The sequence below is a fragment of the Ochotona princeps genome, chromosome 28 (genome assembly GCF_030435755.1).
Source record: "Ochotona princeps isolate mOchPri1 chromosome 28, mOchPri1.hap1, whole genome shotgun sequence".
NCBI lineage: Eukaryota > Metazoa > Chordata > Mammalia > Lagomorpha > Ochotonidae > Ochotona > Ochotona princeps.
This window is the reverse complement of record NC_080859.1, coordinates 20375166-20395595: the sequence shown is the minus strand read 5'-3', so window position 1 is coordinate 20395595 and position 20430 is coordinate 20375166. Positions and strand designations below refer to the sequence as shown.

The window sequence follows — 20430 nt, the reverse complement described above, 5'->3', positions numbered from 1 at the left end:
GCCTCCGGAGCTCACGAGAGCTCTGCCCTCAGCCAGGCTGAGGACGCACTTAGCTCAGAGGACAGTCTGGGCCACAATTGGGAAGAGATCCTTTACGCTGCTACTGTCCAGTACGCCTTAGTCTGGTGGTAAGAGTGAAGTGCCTAACTAACCACGGTGATAACCAATATGTGTCGTCACTCCTACTCGGCTCCATGTTTTCCAATGCCAAAGTACTCTCATGTGGGGAAGGGGAATAAAGACTCGGGAATTTTGAAACACGAAGCGGTGCTTATAATTCTATGCATGCAACTAGAACCAGGTGTCTCCCAGAGATCCTTTCTGGGGCCCAGGACTTCTCAGCCTGCGTCCACTGTTCATTCTGTTTCCTTGGCTAACTGCTGCCCAACGTCGACTTGGTCGTATCGTGGGAGGAGTGTGACAAACTGTTCTCTGCTTAGTGGGAAGTGGGACAGATAGACGGAAATGCAAATTGTGAGCATGCGGCTTGGGGTGACCTGAGTCAATTTCCAGTGCAGTGACGCGGATAGTGCAATGTTGGTGTGAAGATATGGGTATCTGTGGTTTCCTCTCAACCTTTGAGGTGCCACGAGGTTTCTTGGTCCCAGATCCCTGACAGCTGGAGTCCGGAGAAGCCGGGCAGCAGCCACCAGACACACCCTCCCAAGGCCTAGAGCACGCAGACTTGGGGAAACAAATGTTTGTCCCTGTGTGCAACCAGCAAGGGACTCCTAGGCTCCATCTATAGCCTCATCCTCTTTTTTTTTTTTTTAAGATTTAAAAATTTTTTTATTGGAAAGGCAGATCCTACGCGGCTGCTGGGTCCCAAAATTTGGGGCCATTCTGCCTTCCCAGGCCACAGGCAGGGAGCTGGATGGAAAGTGGAGCAGAACTAGTACTCACCGGGGCCCAGATGGGATCTCAGTGCTTAGAAGAGGAGGATTTAAACCCCGGGACCACTCTCATCTTGTTCTTCACTCTGTGGATTCTTTCAGGGCCCTGCCAAATTCCCTTCTGGGGTCGAGGCACGCCCTAAGAGTTTCCGTTCCTTAATTCCTCTGATCAACACCTCCAAGCACCCCCACCAGGTGCCACCTCATCAGCTCAAGCCTTTATCTCCGCAGGACACACCTAACTGTCCCCTCTCCCTAAATCCTTTCTACTGCCAAATCCCAGCACCCCGTCGTAGAAGACTTAGAATTCAGCGGAGGACTAGAAAGTCTTCTGGTTTAAGGATAAAAACGTTCCGCCCGGTCCCTCCCACCGGAAGCACGACACCGCGGGTCCTTCAGCCCCTGCGTGCGCGTGCGCGTGCGCGTGCAGTGGGCCGCAGGGCCCTGGGGGATCGAGCTTGTCAGCTTCACTGACAGGTGTCAGCGCTGCAGGCCAGGCAGCTGTAGCTGAGACGAAAAACAGTAACTATATTTCATCGTGCAGCATTTATGTTCATGGAGCAATGTTCTGCGGCTGCGCAGTGATGAGAACAGCACCAACTACTGCTTTGCAAAAACCAACCACATCGTTGGCTCCATAGCTCAGGGGTTAGAGCACTGGTCTTGTAAACCAGGGGTCGCGAGTTCAAATCTCGCTGGGGCCTACTCATGTTTTTCTACCACACGTTCGTCAAACTCTCTTGAAAAACCAACCAGAATTTGCAGCTTTCCGGAAGATCGTATATTTGGGCGGGTAACTTTCGCTCTAAGAGACAAGTATCCTGAAGTAACTTATGTCTTTGAAAGGGTTGCAGACGGCTCTGGCCCCTCCTGCAAGGTACGCTGCTGTTTAAGTCCACCCCTTTGCTTTGGTTTTAGTTTGCTCCTAGCAGGAGGTCACCCTCATTTCTCGTGCTTTCTTTTCGGAATGGGACTCTCTGTCCCTCTTTGTAAGGATTATTGTATATGAAGAAAGTGCCAGCGAGACTTAAGGATTTTCAGGGTTTTTTTTTTTTTTTTTAAATAAACGTATTTGCCTTCTTTTAAACCAACACATCACCCAACTGTTATGTACTGATTTTCTAACTTCGAGGTAAAAGTTGCAAAATAGAATCCGAATCCAGTGCACCTGAGCAGAGAAAAAAGTTCTTGGAGACCTAAGCAGGGTGAACCGAGGGATGTACGAGCAGTGCAGCCCGCCCCAAGAGGCAACCCCTTTCCTTCCTGCAGAGAATTAAGACCCAGACAGCCTCGCTTGGGGTGGCCGTGGACGGGTCTGACCCACGGGAGGGTCAGGAGCTGGACTTCCAGACTAACGACGGCAGAGCCCAGGGCCTCGGCACCGAGCTCAGAGGGAAGCAGGGTGGCCCCGGGCGGGGTCAGAATTACAGTCAGGGAGGAGCAGGTGGAGCCGAGTGCAAACGGGAACTTGGGCACCGTTTTTTGGGGTTTCTCCTTGAAATCTCCAGTTTCCCACACCGTCCTTCTTGTGTAGGATGAGTCCCTGCTGGTGGCACAAAAATAAAATCTGTGCTTCAGCTCCAGGTGGATTAGCGCACATTCCACGCAGGGAACCCCAATCCCCCTTTTTTTTAAAAAAAGCGACCTGCAGTCTGAGGCCCAGGCGGAGGAGAGCGCCCTGCTCAGGAGGCCGCTCCTGTGGGATCCTGGAAGAAGCCAGCACCCTTGGGTTCCCACAGCCCCTCTGCCCTCCCGCGGCTGCGGCTTCCGGCCGCCCCACGTTCCTTCACCTCGAGAAACCCCGGAGAGCAACAGAGCGGCTGAGCCGGTGGTGGATGCGGCGGCCAGCAACGCAGGGCTGGGCTTGCGGACTCCGGAACCCAGGAGCTTGGTTTCAACTTGCCACAAATAATGTGCACTTTCGGTTATGAAATGATGCCTAGAGGACATGATTAAGGTACTGGCCAACCAGTGCGGCAGCTGGCTCGTTGGTCTAGGGGTATGATTCTCGCTTTGGGTGCGAGAGGTCCCGGGTTCAAATCCCGGACGAGCCCTGTTTTTCTCTCTCAACTTTTTAAAAGCAGTGAAGGCGCTTGTTGGTTTCCGAGAAGTTACTACAAAAATGTGAGCAGTTCCTAAGGCAAACAACAAATAGCAGATTGAGTAAAATCCATAGGAATTTACGACTCTCCCCCGGCAGCTGCATGTATTATTCAACAGAATACTTATTATGTATGATTTATAGTATAAAGTCAATAAACGCAAGGTAATGTCGATGAACGATCAAATACATTTTAGCAGAAAACCGCCATCGTGGGTTTCCGTAGTGTAGTGGTTATCACGTTCGCCTAACACGCGAAAGGTCCCCGGTTCGAAACCGGGCGGAAACAACTTTTTCCACTTTTTGACAGTGTTAGGCTTGGGGAAAGCTGCAGAATTGTTCCCGTTAGGAAACGCAAGCAGAAGAAGACACATGATTAATTCTTTGAGCTCTTGTACAAAACCCGAATGCACCTCACTTTCCAAGACATCTGGGCACACATCTCTGGTTCAGTTCTGGTTGTATCTGTAATCTGATGCATCTTAAATCAAATTCAAGCTACAAGCAATATTGGGGGAGACTGTAAGTGCCCTTTATGCAAATTCACGAGAAAAGTTAAACTACTCTAACCCTCAGCAGCTGTAGAATTCAAACCAATCAAACTCCTTCCCCTGCGTGGAACGCCAACGCAGCGCCTAGGACGGAGGGCGTGGGGAGGGCAGGAGGGACGCCACCCGACTGATCTTACTGCTCATTGCACGTGGTTTCCACGCCAGGGATCCTGGGCAGCTCAGTGGCGAATCTGCAGGTTACCGCTGAAAACACAGCCCTTCCACCAGGGCCACGGGCTCGGAAGCTGAGCTGCAGGAACGCCCTGACAGGCAGGACTGCGGGAGCCGCAGCTTCAAGGCTGGCGTGGTCGGGAAGTGCGCCGAGGAAGTCGAAAGGTCTTTGGAGAGCAGGTGTTAAAGTGGGGGTAATTTTCCACATTTACATCTAGAAACATTTTCCCCCAAACCACTATGAACTTGTATTGTTTTTAGAAACTAAAAGAAAATGGGGCCAGAACCTGTGCGTCCATTCCTACTGTTTAAAAAGTCACAGCATTTTTTTTTTTTTTTTTTTTTTGGTCTTGGCGCTGTTTCGTGTTTCTCTAGCCTTCCCGTTGACCTCCGTGCACACACTTCTGTGTGCTGTCTCAGCTCAGTAAACAAATTTCCTAGAAAAGATGTCAAAACACCTCATTGCATACTACAGGGATTTTTTTTTTCCCATCCTGAGTAGAAGAATTAACTTTTAAAAAGTAATCAAATCCAGGAAAATTTATAGGGAAACAAATCACATAAAAATCCACAACAGTCGATATTGGGGAATGAATGTCCAGATGGCTTTTTTTTAAAACTGACTTTTCCCTGCAACTATACAGCTATGTTCTTAGTTGGTATCTGCTGTAGATACAGACTTGAATTGTTTTTAAGGTTAGATTTGCCACTTTCCAAACTTCATTTGAATGGCAGCTTGAATTCTAGAATATGAACAAAACCAATTCCTGGTTATGGGACCCACACTTTGGGAAATTCAGAGGAAGAACTATACAGTAGAACACAGTGTGTTCACGGCTACATTCCAGCGAAAAATTACTTGCTGTGCCATTCACCTAATGTAATAACCGCGGCGTGATTCTTTTTTTTTTTTTTAGATTTATTTATTTTATTTTAAAGTCAGATATACAGAGGAGCAGAGACAGAGAGGAAGATCTTCCGTCCGATGATTCACTCCCCAAGTGAGCGCAATGGCTGCAGCTGTGCCAATCTGAAGCCAGGAGCCAGGAGACTCTTCCAGATTTCCCACACGGGTGCAGGGTCCCAAGACTTTGGGCCAACCTGACTGCTTTCCCAGGCCACAAGCAGGGAGCTGGATGGGAAGTGGAGCTGCCGGGATTAGAACCGGCGCCCACATGGGGTCATGGCTGTGGCAAGGTGAGGATTTAGCTGCTGGCTGCTGCGCTGGACCTGATATAATCTCTTACAGATGCATCTAACAGGCAAAACTTACGTTATGGGCCTGGCGCCAAGGCCTAGTGGCTGAAGTCCTTGCCTTGAACGTGCCAGGATCCCAGATGGGCGCCAGTTCTATCCCGGCAGCTCCACTTTCCAGCTCCCTGACTGTGGCCTGGGAAAGCAGTCGAGGACGGCCCAAAGCCTTGGGACCCTGCACCCGCGTGGGAGACCTGGAGGAGGTTCCTGGCTCCTGGCTCTGGATCGTCACAGCACCGGGCCATTGAGCTCACTTGGTGAGTGAATCATGGGACATAAGAATCCTTGGCTGTCAACCACGTTCTCAGCGTCTTGGGTGAGTCTTCCATTTGTCCCCAGGTGGGGTCACCTTTCTTGTGTTTCTCATTGGTCCTCTGCATTGCCGATGACCTTCTTTGGAATTCTTTCATGAAATCTCATCCTGTTGACCATGTCTAGGCTTTACTCACCAAGCACGCAATACTGTCGTCCAGCTCCTGTAGAAACACAAGCATATCCTCCTTCCTATATTATTATTTCCCCAGGATTGGATTCCGTTTTCCTGTAGCTAGATTTTCCCACCAAACTGGCTGTGATGGGGGCGTGGAATAGGTGGATATCCCATCTGCTGCTGTCAAGCTTCCTGCATCAGCATTTTAAAAATTTGAAGTGTAAGGAGCCTGAGATAACTGCACATCAGATTTATGACTATACATTCTCCCCCTTTGCTTTAATAATTGATATTTTAGTGTTAAATGTGTACATTCAACAATAGCTTGTCCTTGAGGATTAGAAGGATTATCGCTAATGAGATATTCCTCTTGCAAAAATGAAATTTATCACTATTACAGACTGGGCCATTATCTGCTTTTTTTTCTGTAGGAGCAGATCTAATAATAAAAAAGCAGAGAATAACTGATTAATAACATTTGTGCTGGCTCACTTGTAAATGCTGTATCCCAAATAAAACCGGAAAAACATGAATGATAACATAAACCACACCCAGTTTGCTGAAAGCTGGAAAATGAGTAACATCCATTTGTCAAATTGCAGTTGGATGAAGCTCTTGGGGGTTCCCATTTGCATGAAGAGGTGGAGAGAGTTAAGAGCAGGCAGGGACTGGGGCACAGTAAACTGTGCTTGTGTTCTAGAAACAGGAAGCAAATGACAAAGATCTTCGGAGTTTAAATGAATGAGATTATGCCAATCTTTTAAAAAATTTATTTTAATTTTTTATAAGGATTTATTTAGTTTTTTTTTGTTGTTGTTAAAGATTTATTCATTTTATTACAGCCAGATATACACAGAGGAGGAGAGATAGAGAGGAAGATCTTCCGTCCGATGATCCACTCCGCAAGTGAGCTGCAACGGCCGATGCGTGCCGATCCGAAGCCGGGAACCAGGAACCTCCTCCGGGTCTCCCACGCGGGTGCAGGGTCCCAATGCATTGGGCCGTCCTCAACTGCTTTCCCAGGCCACAAGCAGGGAGCTAGATGGGAAGTGGAGCTGCCGGGATTAGAACCGGCGCCCATATGGGATCCCGGGGCCCTCAAGGCGAGGACTATCGATTTCACCAAACCAAGGATGAGGACGTGTCCATTGGCGGATGTAGTCAACCTTAGAGATCCAGCTTTTTAAAGGTTTATTTATTTATTCATATATTTATTTATTTATTTACGATTTATTTATTTTTATTTGGAAAGTCAAATTTACAGAGGGGAGCAGAAATGGAGGGGAAGATCCTCCATCCATTAATTCACTCCCCAAGTGACCGCAATAGCCGGAGCTGCACCAATCCAAAGCCAGGAGCCTCTTCCAGGTCTCCCACATGGGTGCAGAGTCCCAAGGCATTGGGCCATTCTCAACTGCTTTCCCAGGCCACACGTAGGGAGCTGGATGGGAAGCAGGTAGGTTGGGATTAGAACCGGCGCCCATATGGGATCCTGGCGCGTTCAAGGTGAGGACTTCAGCTGCTAGGCTACCGTGCTGGGCCCTCACCCAGATTTTTGCTGTCATCGTTTGGCTGGGGTAGTTGTCCAGTTTCTTCTGTTCTTCTTCTGCTGTAGTACCCAGTGGGCCGCCATATTCTCCATATGCCTCAGGGTTTGCGTCCACTGCTCCGCCTTTTCCACCGAGAAGCATGCGTTTATGCAGGTGGGCCCAAGGACCTGGGAGAGGCGAGCCAGGCCCACTGGATCCCTGCCACTGGGGCTCAAAAACCTGGCACCCACCACACAGGCAGGCCAAGAGACTAGGGTTAGGCAACCTGGGCCCCAATGGACCCCTGTCCCTGGGGCTCAAGAAACCAGCACCCACTGCACAGATGGGCCGAGAGACCTGGACTAGGTGACCTGAGCCCTGCTGATTCAACAATTTTTGAAAATCATTTAAATTTTTGAGAGAATCTATCCTTATGTTAACCTTTTCAAAAACATTATTTTTTTGGGGGGAGGGGAAGGTAGATTTACAGAGAGGAGAGAAAGAGAGGAAGATCTTCTGTCTGCTAGTTCACTCCCCAAGTGGCTGCAACAGCCAGGGCTGAGCCAATCCAAAGCCAAGAGCCAGGAGCCTCTTCAGGGCCTCCCACACAGGTTTAGTGTCCCAAGGCCATCCTCAGCTGCTTTCCCAGGCCGCAAGCAGGGAGCTGGTAGGGAAGCGGAGCTGAGGAACCAGTGACCACATACAATCCCGGCGAATGCAAGACAAGAATTTTGGCCACTAGGCTAAGGTATCGTGTCCCTTATTCAAACTTTTTTTTTTTAAAGATTTACTTATTTATTTTTTATTGCAAAGTCAGATACACAGAGAGGAGGAGAGACAGAGAGAAAGATCGTCCATCTGATGATTCACTCCGCAAGTGACCACAACAATCTGTGCTATGCCAATCTGGAGCCAGGAGTCAGGAGCTTCCTCCAGGTCTCCCACATTGGTGCAGGGTCCCAAGGTTTTGGGCCATCTTTGACTAATTTCCCAGGCCACAAGCAGGGAGCTGGATGGGAAGCGGGGCTGCCGGGATCAGCGCCCGTATGGGATCCTGGCGCATTCAAAACAAGAACTTTAGCCGCTAGGCCACCACGCCAGGCATTGGGACCCTACACCCGCGTGGGAGACCTGGAAAGAAGTTCCTGTCTCCTGGCTTTGGGTCAGTGCAGCGCCGGACGTTGCGGTCACTTGGGGAATGAATCATCGGACGGAAGTTCTTCTTCTCTGTCTCTCCTCCTCTCTGTATATCTGCCTTTCCAATAAATAAATAAATAAATAAATAAACAATTTTTTTAAAAAGAGAGAGACCTAGAAGAAGCTCTTGGATCCTGGATGCTGGTTCATGTCTGTTCTTACCCATCCCTGGCCACTATGGTAGTTTAGGGAGCGAACCAGCAGCTGGACAGCATCTCTCTCTCTCTGCGTCCATCTGTAGCTCTGCTTTTCAAAGAATAGAAATAGATCTTTTAAAAATTCGTTATGCAGAAATAATATTATTAGTAAGTTTTTGAAATACCAAGTAAATTAACATGAGATGTTGCAAGCTCAGAAAAGTTGGGATGTGGTACAGTGAGTCAAACTGCAGCCTGTAATACCAGCATAGTATATCAGAGTGCTAGTTCTAGTTCTAACTGCTCTGCTTGCAACCTAACTCCCTTCTACTGTTTCCTGGGAAGGAAGTAGAGACTGGTTCAAGTACCTGGACTCCTGTCACTCACGTAGGAGACAGTTGTATAGAGCTTTGGTGTGGGCCAGCCCTGATTGTTGAAGTCATTTGGGGAGTGAACCAGTGGATGGAAGATCTTCTCGTTCTCTCCCTATAACTATACTTTCTTAAAAAAAAAATTAGGAGGAAAATCATGGGATGTGTCATATCCCAAACTGTCAAAGCTGAGAATGGAATGATGACTCAAACAACAATTCAGTTTACGGTAAAAATAAGTGTGCTGGGCCCGGCGGCGTGGCCTAGCGGCTGAAGTCCTCGCCTTGAAAGCCCCGGGATCCCATATGGGCGCCGGTTCTAATCCCGGCAGCTCCACTTCCCATCCAGCTCCCTGCTTGTGGCCTGGGGAAGCAGTCGAGGACGGCCCAAGGCTTTGGGACCCTGCACCCGCGTGGGAGACCTGGAAGAGGTTCCAGGTTCCCGGCATCGGATCGGCGCGTACCGGCCCATTGCGACTCACTTGGGGAGTGAAACATCGGATGGAAGATCTTCCTCTCTGTCTCTCCTCCTCTCTGTATATCCGGCTTTCCAATAACAATAAAATCTTTAAAAGAAAAAAAAAATAAGTGTGCTACCCAAAAGTGTGTGGTTGGGGTGCCAGTATTTGTGTGTATATCTGTGAAGTTCAAAGCACTCATACTTAAAGAAATAGAGAGGTTTCACCTTTTTTTGTTTCCTGCATCCATCTTTCTAAACTATAAAAGTTTTTGCTTGTGGGCATTTGACTTTACAGGACACAAAAGAGTGTGTGTGACACTCTAGAAGAGCCCACCCCATCAACATCAGCTCCTCTATCCACTGTTTAAGTTTTAGCTACACTTCATGTGTGATGGGGTGAAGTTGAGTGATAGTGCTCCATTAGTAGTGGACAGGCTTGTTAGGATCATTGCATGTTTCAACTACATGGAAACTTTGGGCTGTTTTGGCTCCACGCACCCAGCCCTTTCTATCTCTCCCCACGTGAACTGCTGTGAGGAGTCAGCTGCATGAGTGGGAAGTTGGGCCCATTGGGATGCAAGGGGTCAGACCCACTGATGGGAAATTAGGGCAGTTGGAAGGCAGTCAGTTTAGTTAACCACTCTCAGTTTTTGAGAGCTTACTTCAGTTGGGTAGTATAGTGGCTTCTGAAGTGTAATGAGGGCTGCTGTCGCCAAGCTTGGCCAATAAACACTTCTTACACTTGTGTCTAGTGTGATCTCTCTCTCCATAACAGTCTGCAAATCCTTGTTTCTTATTGCAGAGTTGGGTCATAGGGTGGTGATGAGGACTAAATGAACCGATACACCTGCAAGTCCAAAGTAAGGGTTATGGGAATGCTCACTGAATTAACAAAGAGCTGAAGCAGGCTCCCTTTCATGCTTAAGGAGCAATAGGAAGGAAAAAAAACGAGAGGATCCCACTCCTTGGGGATGAGGAACAACGGGAAGACAGATATACCAACACACACACACACACACACACACACACACACACACACACACACACACACACACTCTGCAGAGATCTTACCGGGGCGAGTGGCCAAGCATTAAGCAAGCAATGAAAGACAAAGGCAGAAGTGTTGAGAAGACACAGCTGCTGAGAGACAGGGAGTTGGGTTAGTGATATCTATGAAAATAACAAATGTGTTCATGAGAACATTTTCTGGAGCTTTAATATCTCTTTTTTTCTATTAAGAAAGAAAACATGTATAAAGCACCTCAGGGCCAGGGACTTTCAGAGCTATTTTAATCTCCCCAGGTGGGAACACAGGACACAGTTAAGGTCACTCTAACTATCCCCTTCCGCAATTTTCTCTTGGGCTCCCTTGTTTGGAGAACAGCAACTTTCTGAACATCCCTCCAGGGCTTGTTAACCAGAAAGTTTCTAACAAGAGTTCACAGCTATTCCCAGGCTACTTAGGGGAATGGATGGGTTCATCCCTCTGAACCATACATAATAGGCTCCCTGGTGGCACCAAGGAACTTCCTCAACCTACAAATCAGCTTGAGGGAGTCTCTCCCCAGTGGACACTGGCTGAGCTTATTGGGTGCTCCCAATGGGACAGGATCTAAGTTTCTGGAGCTGGACAGAAGCCAGTGTTCTTTGATAGTCTCTGCAGTTGTTTCAGGAGGGATCTACTGGGGCTCCAAGGTGCGGGACAGCAGCACTGTAGCCATTACAGAAGCAAAAACTTCCACCTTCTGCTGGACCTTCTCTCTAGGAGATGCGTATGTGGGATTCCTTCCTTCCAGCACCCCTGCTTTTTCCTAGCATGGCTCCTGTCCTGCACTGTGCTCTTGGATGGGCTATTTAATGGGAAGCATCGTGAGGGCCATCCTCACGAGAGGATGAGAGAGGGAGAGAGCTTTGGGTACTTACTCATTTCCCAAAACAACTGAATAGAAGTACTGTGTTCTGGATAGGGCGAAACTGAATCAAAAGGACAGGGAAAGTGCTGAGAAAGCTGAGGGTGATGACATCTTCTTGGAGACACCAGATAGTCATTTTGAACGGGTGGGGTTCTAGACCCATCTCCTGAATGAGTAAATGAACTCTGTGAGCCCCAGCTAATCAAGTACCCAAGTCATTTGGACCTGGAGGCTGTCTGTACTTCCTATGGGACTCCACCCTGGAACTGGATCTGGGCAACTGTTACTGTTGCCTATGAAAACCTCTGTCTTAATTTCTTGAGCTGTCTGTCCTATCAAAACATGACTGACTGGATGACTTTCCAGAGGGTATTTATTTTCTCACTGTTCTGCTTGCTAGCCTGAGATCAAGGTGTCAGAAGGTTTATTTGGATGGAGGTCTCTCTCAGAGAGATACCTTGTCCTTATGTGCTCACGTGAACTTTGATCTGTGCAGGAGCAAACTAAGTGTCTTTCTGTGGGACCTGTTTTTTTTTTTTTTTTTTTTTTTCTTAGAAGACCATCAGTCAGATTGGGATAGGGCCCACTCCAATAGCCTCATTTTAACTTAATCACCTCTTTTTTTTTTAAAAGATTTTATTATTATTATTGTTGGAAAGCCGGATATACAGAGAGGAGGAGAGATCTTCCATCCGATATTTCACTCCCCAAGTGAGCCGCAACGGGCCGGTACGCGCCAATCCGATGCCAGGACCAGGAACCTCTTCCAGGTCTCCCACGTGGGTGCAGGGTCCCGAAATTTTGGGCTGTCCTCGACTGCTTTCCCAGGCCACAAGCAGGGAGCTGGATGGGAAGTGGAGCTGCCGGGATTAGAACCGGCGCCCATATGGGATCCCGGGGCGTTCAAGGCAAGGACTTTAGCCGCTAGGCCACGCCGCCGGGCCCTTAACCACCTCTTTAAATGCCCTTTCTGCAAATATAGCTACATTCTGAGAGACAGAGATAGTCAATACATGAACTCACAAAATTCAGTTTATACAATGTCTTTCAGTACTCAGGTTCTATCTTAGCATAGAGGTAGATCCCAAACTTCAAAAGGAAACTCTGAATATTTTCACAAGCAGCACACTCCTGTGTCATTTTATGTGATTTGGGAAAGAAATGACTGTCCAGGGCTGGTTGTGATATGGTATAGGCAGGCTGATAGTTCAGGCTCATGAGTCTGGAAGCCTGCACCTCCCCTGGCTGTATAACACTTTTTGCCTATCCATGTGTCAGAAAAGGTGTACTTTCATTACCTTGGACTAGGGAGTGGAGGGCGGAGTTGCCTGGTTAGATAGCCACTCCCCTCTTAAGTCCTATAGGAGCCTGTGTAGGGAGGTGCTTGCCCATTTGGTGGAGTGTATCACAGCATCATTGATTGAATTTTCTCTTGCTTCATCTCCCCTGTGCTCAGGTTCCTGGACTTCTCCTCCCCACACTCTCTTGCTTGCTGAGAAGCAATACCTTGCTCTAAAAACACATGGTAGCAAACTCTCTTCCTTACCCTTTTGCTTTTCGGCTCACTTTGCCTGAACGTGGTCCATATCGTGTTGGTGCAGTGAAAGGCAAGAACCTAGGAAATAATTACTTAGCCCAAACCCAGACCACAACAGTTGCTCCTACACATTTAGAACAGAAAGTGACAGAGAGCTGGGTTAGTTGGATCTGTGCTCATTTGGAAATCCGTGTGAATTCACTTCCAGAGCTGTTTGGACTGGGAAACCATGGGATGTGGATCCTACGCTCAGACTGTGGGGCCATACTCACTGACCACAAATCAGGCATTCACGCATCTGAGTCCATTTCCACAGCTGGTTATTAAACTCGGAGTTGTCTTGATATTTGGGTTTATCTGTTTCTAATCTCTCTGCCAAGCATTCTGTCTTTCCTCAGAATGAGATCAGACCAAGATGAAGAGTCTCTCCTTTGAATTACCCTGAAGGACAGTTGGAAAAGATGGCTCATATGGTATATGATGGTTCACTCCCTAAATGCTGTAGCAGCCATAGCTAACACAGCTAAGCCAACTCAAAGCCAGGAGCTTCTTCCAGGTCTTTCAACTGAGTTCAGGGTTCCAATAGAACTTGATCCATCCTTCGTTGCTTTGTCTGGTCATAAGCAGGGAGCTGGATTGATGAAGCAGCTGGAATATGAGCCAGTGTCCATATGGGATGCCGGCACTGCAGGCAGAGGATTAACCTGACACTTTACTGTGCTGGCACCTTTTGATTTAGGGCTTTAAGCACCAGGCTCATTAGATGACCCAGTTCAGTTTTGTCAATGTCATTGTGAATCCCTTTTGGACTCTTAATTATTTCACTCTCCACATGTCTGCCCTTTTGAGGTATGTGCTAGCTCAGGATGCTTGTAACAGTGAGCTCTGCAAAGAGAACTGTGTTCTAAATCTCATCCTTTCATCCACTCTCCTCTTCTGTCTTTTAGCTCATGCATGTGATAGTCCACCCTTGATAATATTAAACGGGCTGATTTCCACTTCAGTCCTAGGAGAATTTCTTAAAGACACATACTCAGGTGAGAGCTTGGTTGCTCGAAGCTGATTTTACCTCACTGGCTACTATGCCAGCATATAAACACACAGCAGTGTCAGAGAGCAGGCAGAATACTTAATGACTTTGTTTATCCCACAAGAATTTGGAAGACTAGAAGGCAATAGAAATTAGAGCCAAGATGGCTGTAGCACATCAAGCTAAATCCCTATTCCCAGGCTAGGAACGTGTCTTCTGATATTCTTTTAAAATGCTGGGCACTGGCAGTGCACCATAGTTAACAGTCAGCCACAGGATCCTGAACCAAGCAACCAGCAATTTTCAGATACAAATATTCAATGAAGTTCATGAATTATTCAATATTTATCAGTTTTGTATTAGATGATTTTTTCCAACTATAGGTTAATGTAACTGTTCTGAAGTGTGTAGGATAAGCTATCATGCTACTTTGTTAGGTATATTAAATATATTTTTGATGTGTTATTTTCAAATTACAGTGAGTCATCTAGATATAACCCCATTGTAGAAGGTTACAGCAGGTACACAGTCTTTCTGTGTGTTGGGCCCATACTTATTTTCAAAGATTTTATTTATTTTACTCTCATATCAATCTCTGGAGAAGTTGATATTATTTTTGTCATTTTATAGATGAGAAGACAGAAAATAGGCAAGATGGAGTAGTGTGGACTATTTTCTGCCTGTTGGATCTATATTTCAGCACTCAGCTCAGCTCTCTATGAAAATTCCCTAGTTTAGGGCCCGGCGGCGTGGTCTAGCGGCTAAAGTCCTCGCCTTGAAAGCCCCGGGATCCCATATGGGCGCCGGTTCTAATCCCGGCAGCTCCACTTCCCATCCAGCTCCCTGCTTGTGGCCTGGGAAAGCAGTCGAGGACGGCCCAAAATTTCGGGACCCTGCACCCGCGTGGGAGACCCGGAAGAGGTTCCAGGTTCCCGGCATCGGATTGGCGCGCATCGGCCCGTTGCGGCTCACTTGGGGAGTGAATCATCGGACGGAAGATCTTCCTCTCTGTCTCTCCTCCTCTGTGTATATCTGGCTGTAATAAAATGAATAAATCTTTAAAAAAAAAAAAAGAAAAAAGAAAATTCCCTAGTTTAGACCAAAGTGATGACATTGTAATAACAGCTGCAACAAACAAACAAACAAACCCACAAACACATGAAACAACCCATCGCAGCTAAGACGACCCTATGTCTTGTGTCTAATATCACTTCTTTAAGAAAAATAATGAACTTCAACTCCCACACCCTTCTTATCATCTTCCCTGGTTGGGCTCTTGCTTCTCTGCCACCGCCCAGGGCTCTTTTCTGGGTGGAGATGGACGACGGTGTCCATGCTCAGTGCTCATGCATGGCAGCCGCTATTACTCCTCCTGAGGTTTTCTGTGGCGGGATACAGTGTGCTGCTATGAAAATTTCAGCTTGAATTTAATCCACAACACAAACACGTACAGTCTTTCCCAAAGCAGACGTAAGTTGACCTACTCGGTCATAACAGATTTGCCACAACTACACCTTAGTATCTCCCGAAGAGCAAACTGACAACTTGCTGGGAAATGATTTGGTAAGGACGTTGGCAAAAGCTAGTGTCCTGTGAATATTAAAGTATTTAAAATATTCAGGCACATGCAAAAGTGAAGCAAGAGCCACACATTCCCATATGTCCAGCTAGAGTCATACTCCTTCTATCCACTTATTTTCTTAAATGTTCTTTCCATGTTTCATTTTTAAAAAGATTTATATTGGAAACTCAGATATATAGAGAGGAGGAAAGACAGAGAGGAAGATCTTCCATCCATTGATTCACTCCCCAACTAGCCACAAGGGCTGGAGCTGCACCAATCTGAAGCCAGGAGCCTGGAGCTTCTTCCAGGTCTCCCATGCAGGTGCAGGGTCCCAAGGCTTTGGGCCATCCTCACCTGTTTTCCCAGGCCACAAGCAGGGAGCTGCCGGGAAGTGGGGAGGCTGAGACATGAACCAGTGCCCATATGGGATCCCGGCATATACAAGGCGAGGACTTTAGCTGCTAGGCTACCACACCGGGCCCTTCCATGTATTTCATTTTAAGAAGAATATGTCTTGGGCCTGGCACAGTAGCCTAGTCGCTAAAGTTCTTACCTTGGCATCTGCCTGGATCTCGAAGAGCACCGGTTCGAATTAATTAATCAATTAATTAATTTTCAGGTTTGAGCAAAAATAATTTTATTTCTTCTTACACAGGCAACTTATACATAGAGCACTTGTTCCTCTCGTACATCTGTTCACAAATGACTTCCAAATCACCTTTGCAATTATGTAAGCAGGTAAGTACAAGTTATTTTAGGTGAGACGTGAACAAAGCTTTGAGTCAAATAATATCCTGAGAGCTTTGGCTGAGTCACAGCACATGTTGCTTTAGTGAGCTAAAACCCGTACATGTAGGCCTTTGAAGAGCTACGTTTGCATCTGAAGTTTTCAGATGAACCGGCTGTGGCAACAGCAGCTTGTGTTCCAGAGAAACCGGCTTAGTTTTTCTGGTGGTGGAACCACTTGTCCACATCTGTTGGTATTGTCAGGCAGATTCACGTGGTGGTGGTAAACATCCACAATGACGTTGGCTTTCCGCCACTGTCGTATTCGTGCAGCTAATTCCCTGTCCACCCATCTTCTTAGTACTACAACTTTCCAACAGCCACGAGTGCTTTTAATAGTACTAACTGCAAAGTCCTTATCTTTAGATTCCGCATTGAAAGCAAATTCATTTTCTGGTTTTCCATCAGGAACCTTGTACCTTCTAAACCAGTCCCCAGTAGCTTCTAGGTAGCCAGGTGTCTGCCGTTTGACATCATTAATATCATTGTAATTGGTCACATCAGGATCGTCCTCATTAATAGCAATGACTTTCCGGTCGCTTTCCCCTTCGTCAATCATAGCCAATATGTCCAGAACTTTCACCTTGATCATTTCACCTCTTGCACACTCCTTACTTCCAGTTTCACACACATGAATTGGGTCATTGCCGCCACAACAGCCGTATGTTTATCATTGTGTCCTGGGTCTTCCCGAGTCTGAGGGATGGCGCCGTAGTTCCAGATGTATTCCTTGTAAGGGAATAAGTTGGCCACGTATCACAGTTTTCCTTTCTTCACATCTTGTCTGATTGGATTTGAAGGGTCCTTGGTAATAATCTCCATTTTCGCGTTAGACCAGCACGGTGCTGCCACCACCATGTGGCGCACGTCCTTGTCAGCGTAAACCGGAACATGATGAGAAGGAGTTATGTGTTGTCCTTTTTCACTTTTGAGGAAGATGCGGTACCCGAGGGTGAAGGGCGCGGCGCGCTCCTAGCCGCTGAAGCCGTTCAGGATGCCAAGGACCAGCTGCAGCCACAGAGCTCCCAGCCAGCACTCCAAGCTTCCTTACACGGAGAGGCCACGCCTACACTCGATTTTACTTATCTTTATTGGAAAGTCAGATATACAGAGAAGAGGAGAGACAGAGAAGAAGATCTCCATTCCCCCAGAAATTTGCTGTTCAAGCTTCTCTGGGGGTAGTCAATCATTTTGTTCTGCCCCTCCTACCTCTGCAAATCAATGAGCGCTGTAGACCATCTCAGCCATGCCCAACACATGCTCAGCCCTCATGTACACCAGGGGGAGCTGCAGCCCAATCAGAGTAATCCCCAACAACCCCCGCCCCACTGAACCGCCCCCCTGCTCTGGTTCCTGTGTCTGTCAACATGTGCAGTGGACTAATCCAGTCTGCCCCGCATCTCATTCAAGTCTCATGTAAATCATTGGGCATTGAAGCCTTACTCAACCCAACCAACTCCACCTTCCAGCACACACTCATGCCAGCAGGTGTCACCATCTGTTCATCCAGGCCCGTCCACAGTCTTGGTTCTCATTCTCACCAGTGGGAATTACAGCCCATCAGAGAGGTCCCCACAGCCTCCCCACTGGACCCACTCTCTGCCCGAGATCTTGCACTCTCCAGGTGATTCTGCAGTCTAGCTTGACAGGACTTGCCCCCTGTCCCAGCACTTGCCAGCTGATATTGTGGCATAGCCCAACCTGCCTGCCCTTACCACGGTTCATGCCTGCACCAGTGGATACAGTCAGCTAGCCCAGCCTGGCTCTCACTCTAACCTAGTTCACACGTAGGCACAGGTGTTATCGGCCTGCCCAGCCAGGTCTGCCTCTAGCCCCAACTCCCATACTCATCAGCAGGAGCACTGTACCCGGCAGGGGAGTCCTCCCACTCAAGTGTGCTGGTGGGTGCTATGGCCCAATCTGGCATGGCTTGTCTCACCTCAGCATTTGCCAGTGGGTGCTGCAGCCTGGCCTGGTCAGGTCTGCCCCCATTCCAGCTCTCACTGGGGGGTGCTGTGGGCTGGCCCCCATTCTTAAGGGTTGCTGAAGGCTGTAGATTGATCTCATGTTCTGTAGCTACTTCTTGCTAATTTTAAAAGATTTATTTATTTTTATTACAAGGCTAGATATACAGAGAGAGGAGGAGAGACAGAGAGGAAGATCCTCCGTCTGACGATTCACTCCCAAGTGAGCTGCAACGGCCGGTACTACGCCGACCCGAAGCCAGGAACCTGGAACCTCTTCCAGGTCTCCCACGCGGGTGCAGTGTCCCAATGCAATGGGCCTCCTCGACTGCTTTCCCAGGCCACAAGCAGGGAGCTGGATGGGAAGTGGAGCCGCCGGGATTAGAACTGGCGCCCATATGGGATCCCGGGGCGTTCAAGGTGAGGACTTTAGCTGCTAGGCCACTGCGCCGGGCCCGGACAATAGGCTTTTCATGTCGTGGTTCAGAAGTCTGTATCTCATTTAATGAGTTAATTTCACAAGCCATAGAAAATGTTACCAATGTGTGTGTGTCCTCATTATCATTACCCATGTCTTTTGACATGGGCCTCAACTAGTTCAGAAGAGCCAGTTCATCATTTGCTTGCACCCATGCACACTCCTCTGTCCTGCGTTGGGTCGAGCATAGGAGAAAGGCACAAACTGCTCTGTGTACTACAATGTCAGAGTACACACTTGGGCTCCTATCTGACTCTTGCGGATGTAAGTATTTTATTTCCTTCTTTCTTTTAGAAGTATTTATTTATTTACTTGAAAAGCAGAGGTACACACACAAAGAGAGAATGAAACAGAGAGATACGGAGATTTTTAAATTACCGTTTTACTTGCCATATTGCTGCAAAAGGCACATCTGTGCCAGGCCAAAGCCAGGAGGCAGATGCTTCATCTGGGTCTTTCATATGTGTGACAATGGTCAAACACTTTGTCCATCTTTAGTTTTTTTTTCTCTGGCATTGTAGCAGGGAGCTGGATCAGAAGTGGAGCGGCTGGGACTTTAATTGGTTCCCATATGGGATGTTAACATTGCAGGAGATGCCTTTTCTGACTGTGTCATTGTGCTTGCCCAAGAGCTTTCTTTACTCCCCTCAAGTTATAAACCAGTGTTTTGTTTAGTGCCCATCTGTGACTCAAGTACAACATCCCACGCAGTTTTCTGCATGTCGCAGGTGACCGATTGTAGACTGCCATTGTCAGGTAAAAGGTATGGATTGTGCAGTTCAGGGAGTCCGAAGAATGCATTTGTTAGGAGATACTTTAAGGGTCCAGGGGTTACAAGGATAGTACTGAGGTGTGTGTGTGCCTGTAGTACGTTGCGAAGAAACTTTTACCCCTGTCTTTGCAAAGGTTGGTCCCATTGGCCTCTCCAATGTATTTCCTCATTCTGTCCCCACTGGCCCTGCTCATGGTTCCCTCTTTGGGTCCCTTTAATTGTTGGCTTGGGAGCTTCTGTTTCAGGATGAGAGTTTGTGAGATCCTCTGGGACTCATAACCTTCATCTTCATTCAGTTTCTGTGTTAAGTACTTGCGTGGACAGTAGGAGACAGCACGACAACCTAGGGAGAGGCTTCTGCTTTGCGAAGGTAGGTGTGGACTAGTAGGCAGACCCAGATGCATTTTTGCTGGTCTAGTCTTCATCTTCCAACTGTCATCTCCTTCACTAAATTTATATTCTCCATTTCTCCCTTTTTGAGAAGTATAACCCCCCACTGCCTCAGCTAGGGGTTAGGCTGAGTGTGGGCTGGACAGCCGAGGTCTAACTGGGTAAAGATGAAGGCTGTAAAAGGAGGTCAGAGCCTGGGAACGGCTTTTTCTTGTCCCCTCTTAGCCAGTAAGTGCAAACAAATAAAGAAACCAAACCAAACCAACCAACCCTCGAAACCAGGGGGTGAAAATTCAAAGCTAGAAACTCTTTCATGGAATATCGTCTGTATTTGTTTCCATGCAAGAAACTCTCTGAAGAGATTGTTGCCTGTTGCCTTCTGTCTCTTACTTATATGCTTATCAGCATTATCTTTTTCCTCCCAGGGCTGCTTCTATTAAGGTGCCATTTTCCTTTCTTGGTGGAGGTGGAGTATGAAGGACACTCGTCTTCTAGTTCTAGGCTTTTCCTTATTCATTTTTATTGTCCTTTTTTTAAAAAATATTTTTTAAAAACCTTCTCAATGTTTTCTTGATCTCATTCTGGTTTTTCCTTTTATTTGAATTGGGTGTTGAGTTACAGCGCTTTGAATTAAAGAACGGCCTGTAGCTGGAGAACCAGGGATAAGTAGGAGAAGTGAAGGTATAGGGCAGGAAGGAGAGGGCTGATGAGGGACATAAAGTTATCTGACATGTCCTCAAGAGAATAATGTGGGGCTCTAGTGGTTTACTCTATCATTTAAGGGCAGAAAATGAGATCATTAGCTAAATACCAAGCAGAAAACTTTCAGGTTAGGACATGAAAAAATTAGTTTGTGAGATTTTGGAATAAATTTCAAAATTGCTTTACATAATACAATTGTTA

At 47.3% G+C, this 20430-nt stretch overlaps 3 non-coding genes and 1 pseudogene across 3 annotated transcripts; 3 read left to right on the top strand and 1 right to left on the bottom strand.

Annotated features, from left to right (window-relative positions):
• The first annotated feature begins 1524 nt into the window (after positions 1 to 1524).
• Positions 1525 to 1597, top strand: TRNAT-UGU (transfer RNA threonine (anticodon UGU)). The gene has a single exon. It is a non-coding gene; the product is annotated as a tRNA-Thr (tRNA).
• A 1278-nt stretch (positions 1598 to 2875) lies between these two features.
• Positions 2876 to 2947, top strand: TRNAP-UGG (transfer RNA proline (anticodon UGG)). The gene has a single exon. It is a non-coding gene; the product is annotated as a tRNA-Pro (tRNA).
• A 263-nt stretch (positions 2948 to 3210) lies between these two features.
• TRNAV-AAC (transfer RNA valine (anticodon AAC)) lies at positions 3211 to 3283 on the top strand. The gene has a single exon. It is a non-coding gene; the product is annotated as a tRNA-Val (tRNA).
• Positions 3284 to 16076: 12793 nt separating this feature from the next.
• Positions 16077 to 19541, bottom strand: LOC101532616 (inorganic pyrophosphatase-like; annotated as a pseudogene).
• Between the last annotated feature and the right edge of the window lie 889 nt (positions 19542 to 20430).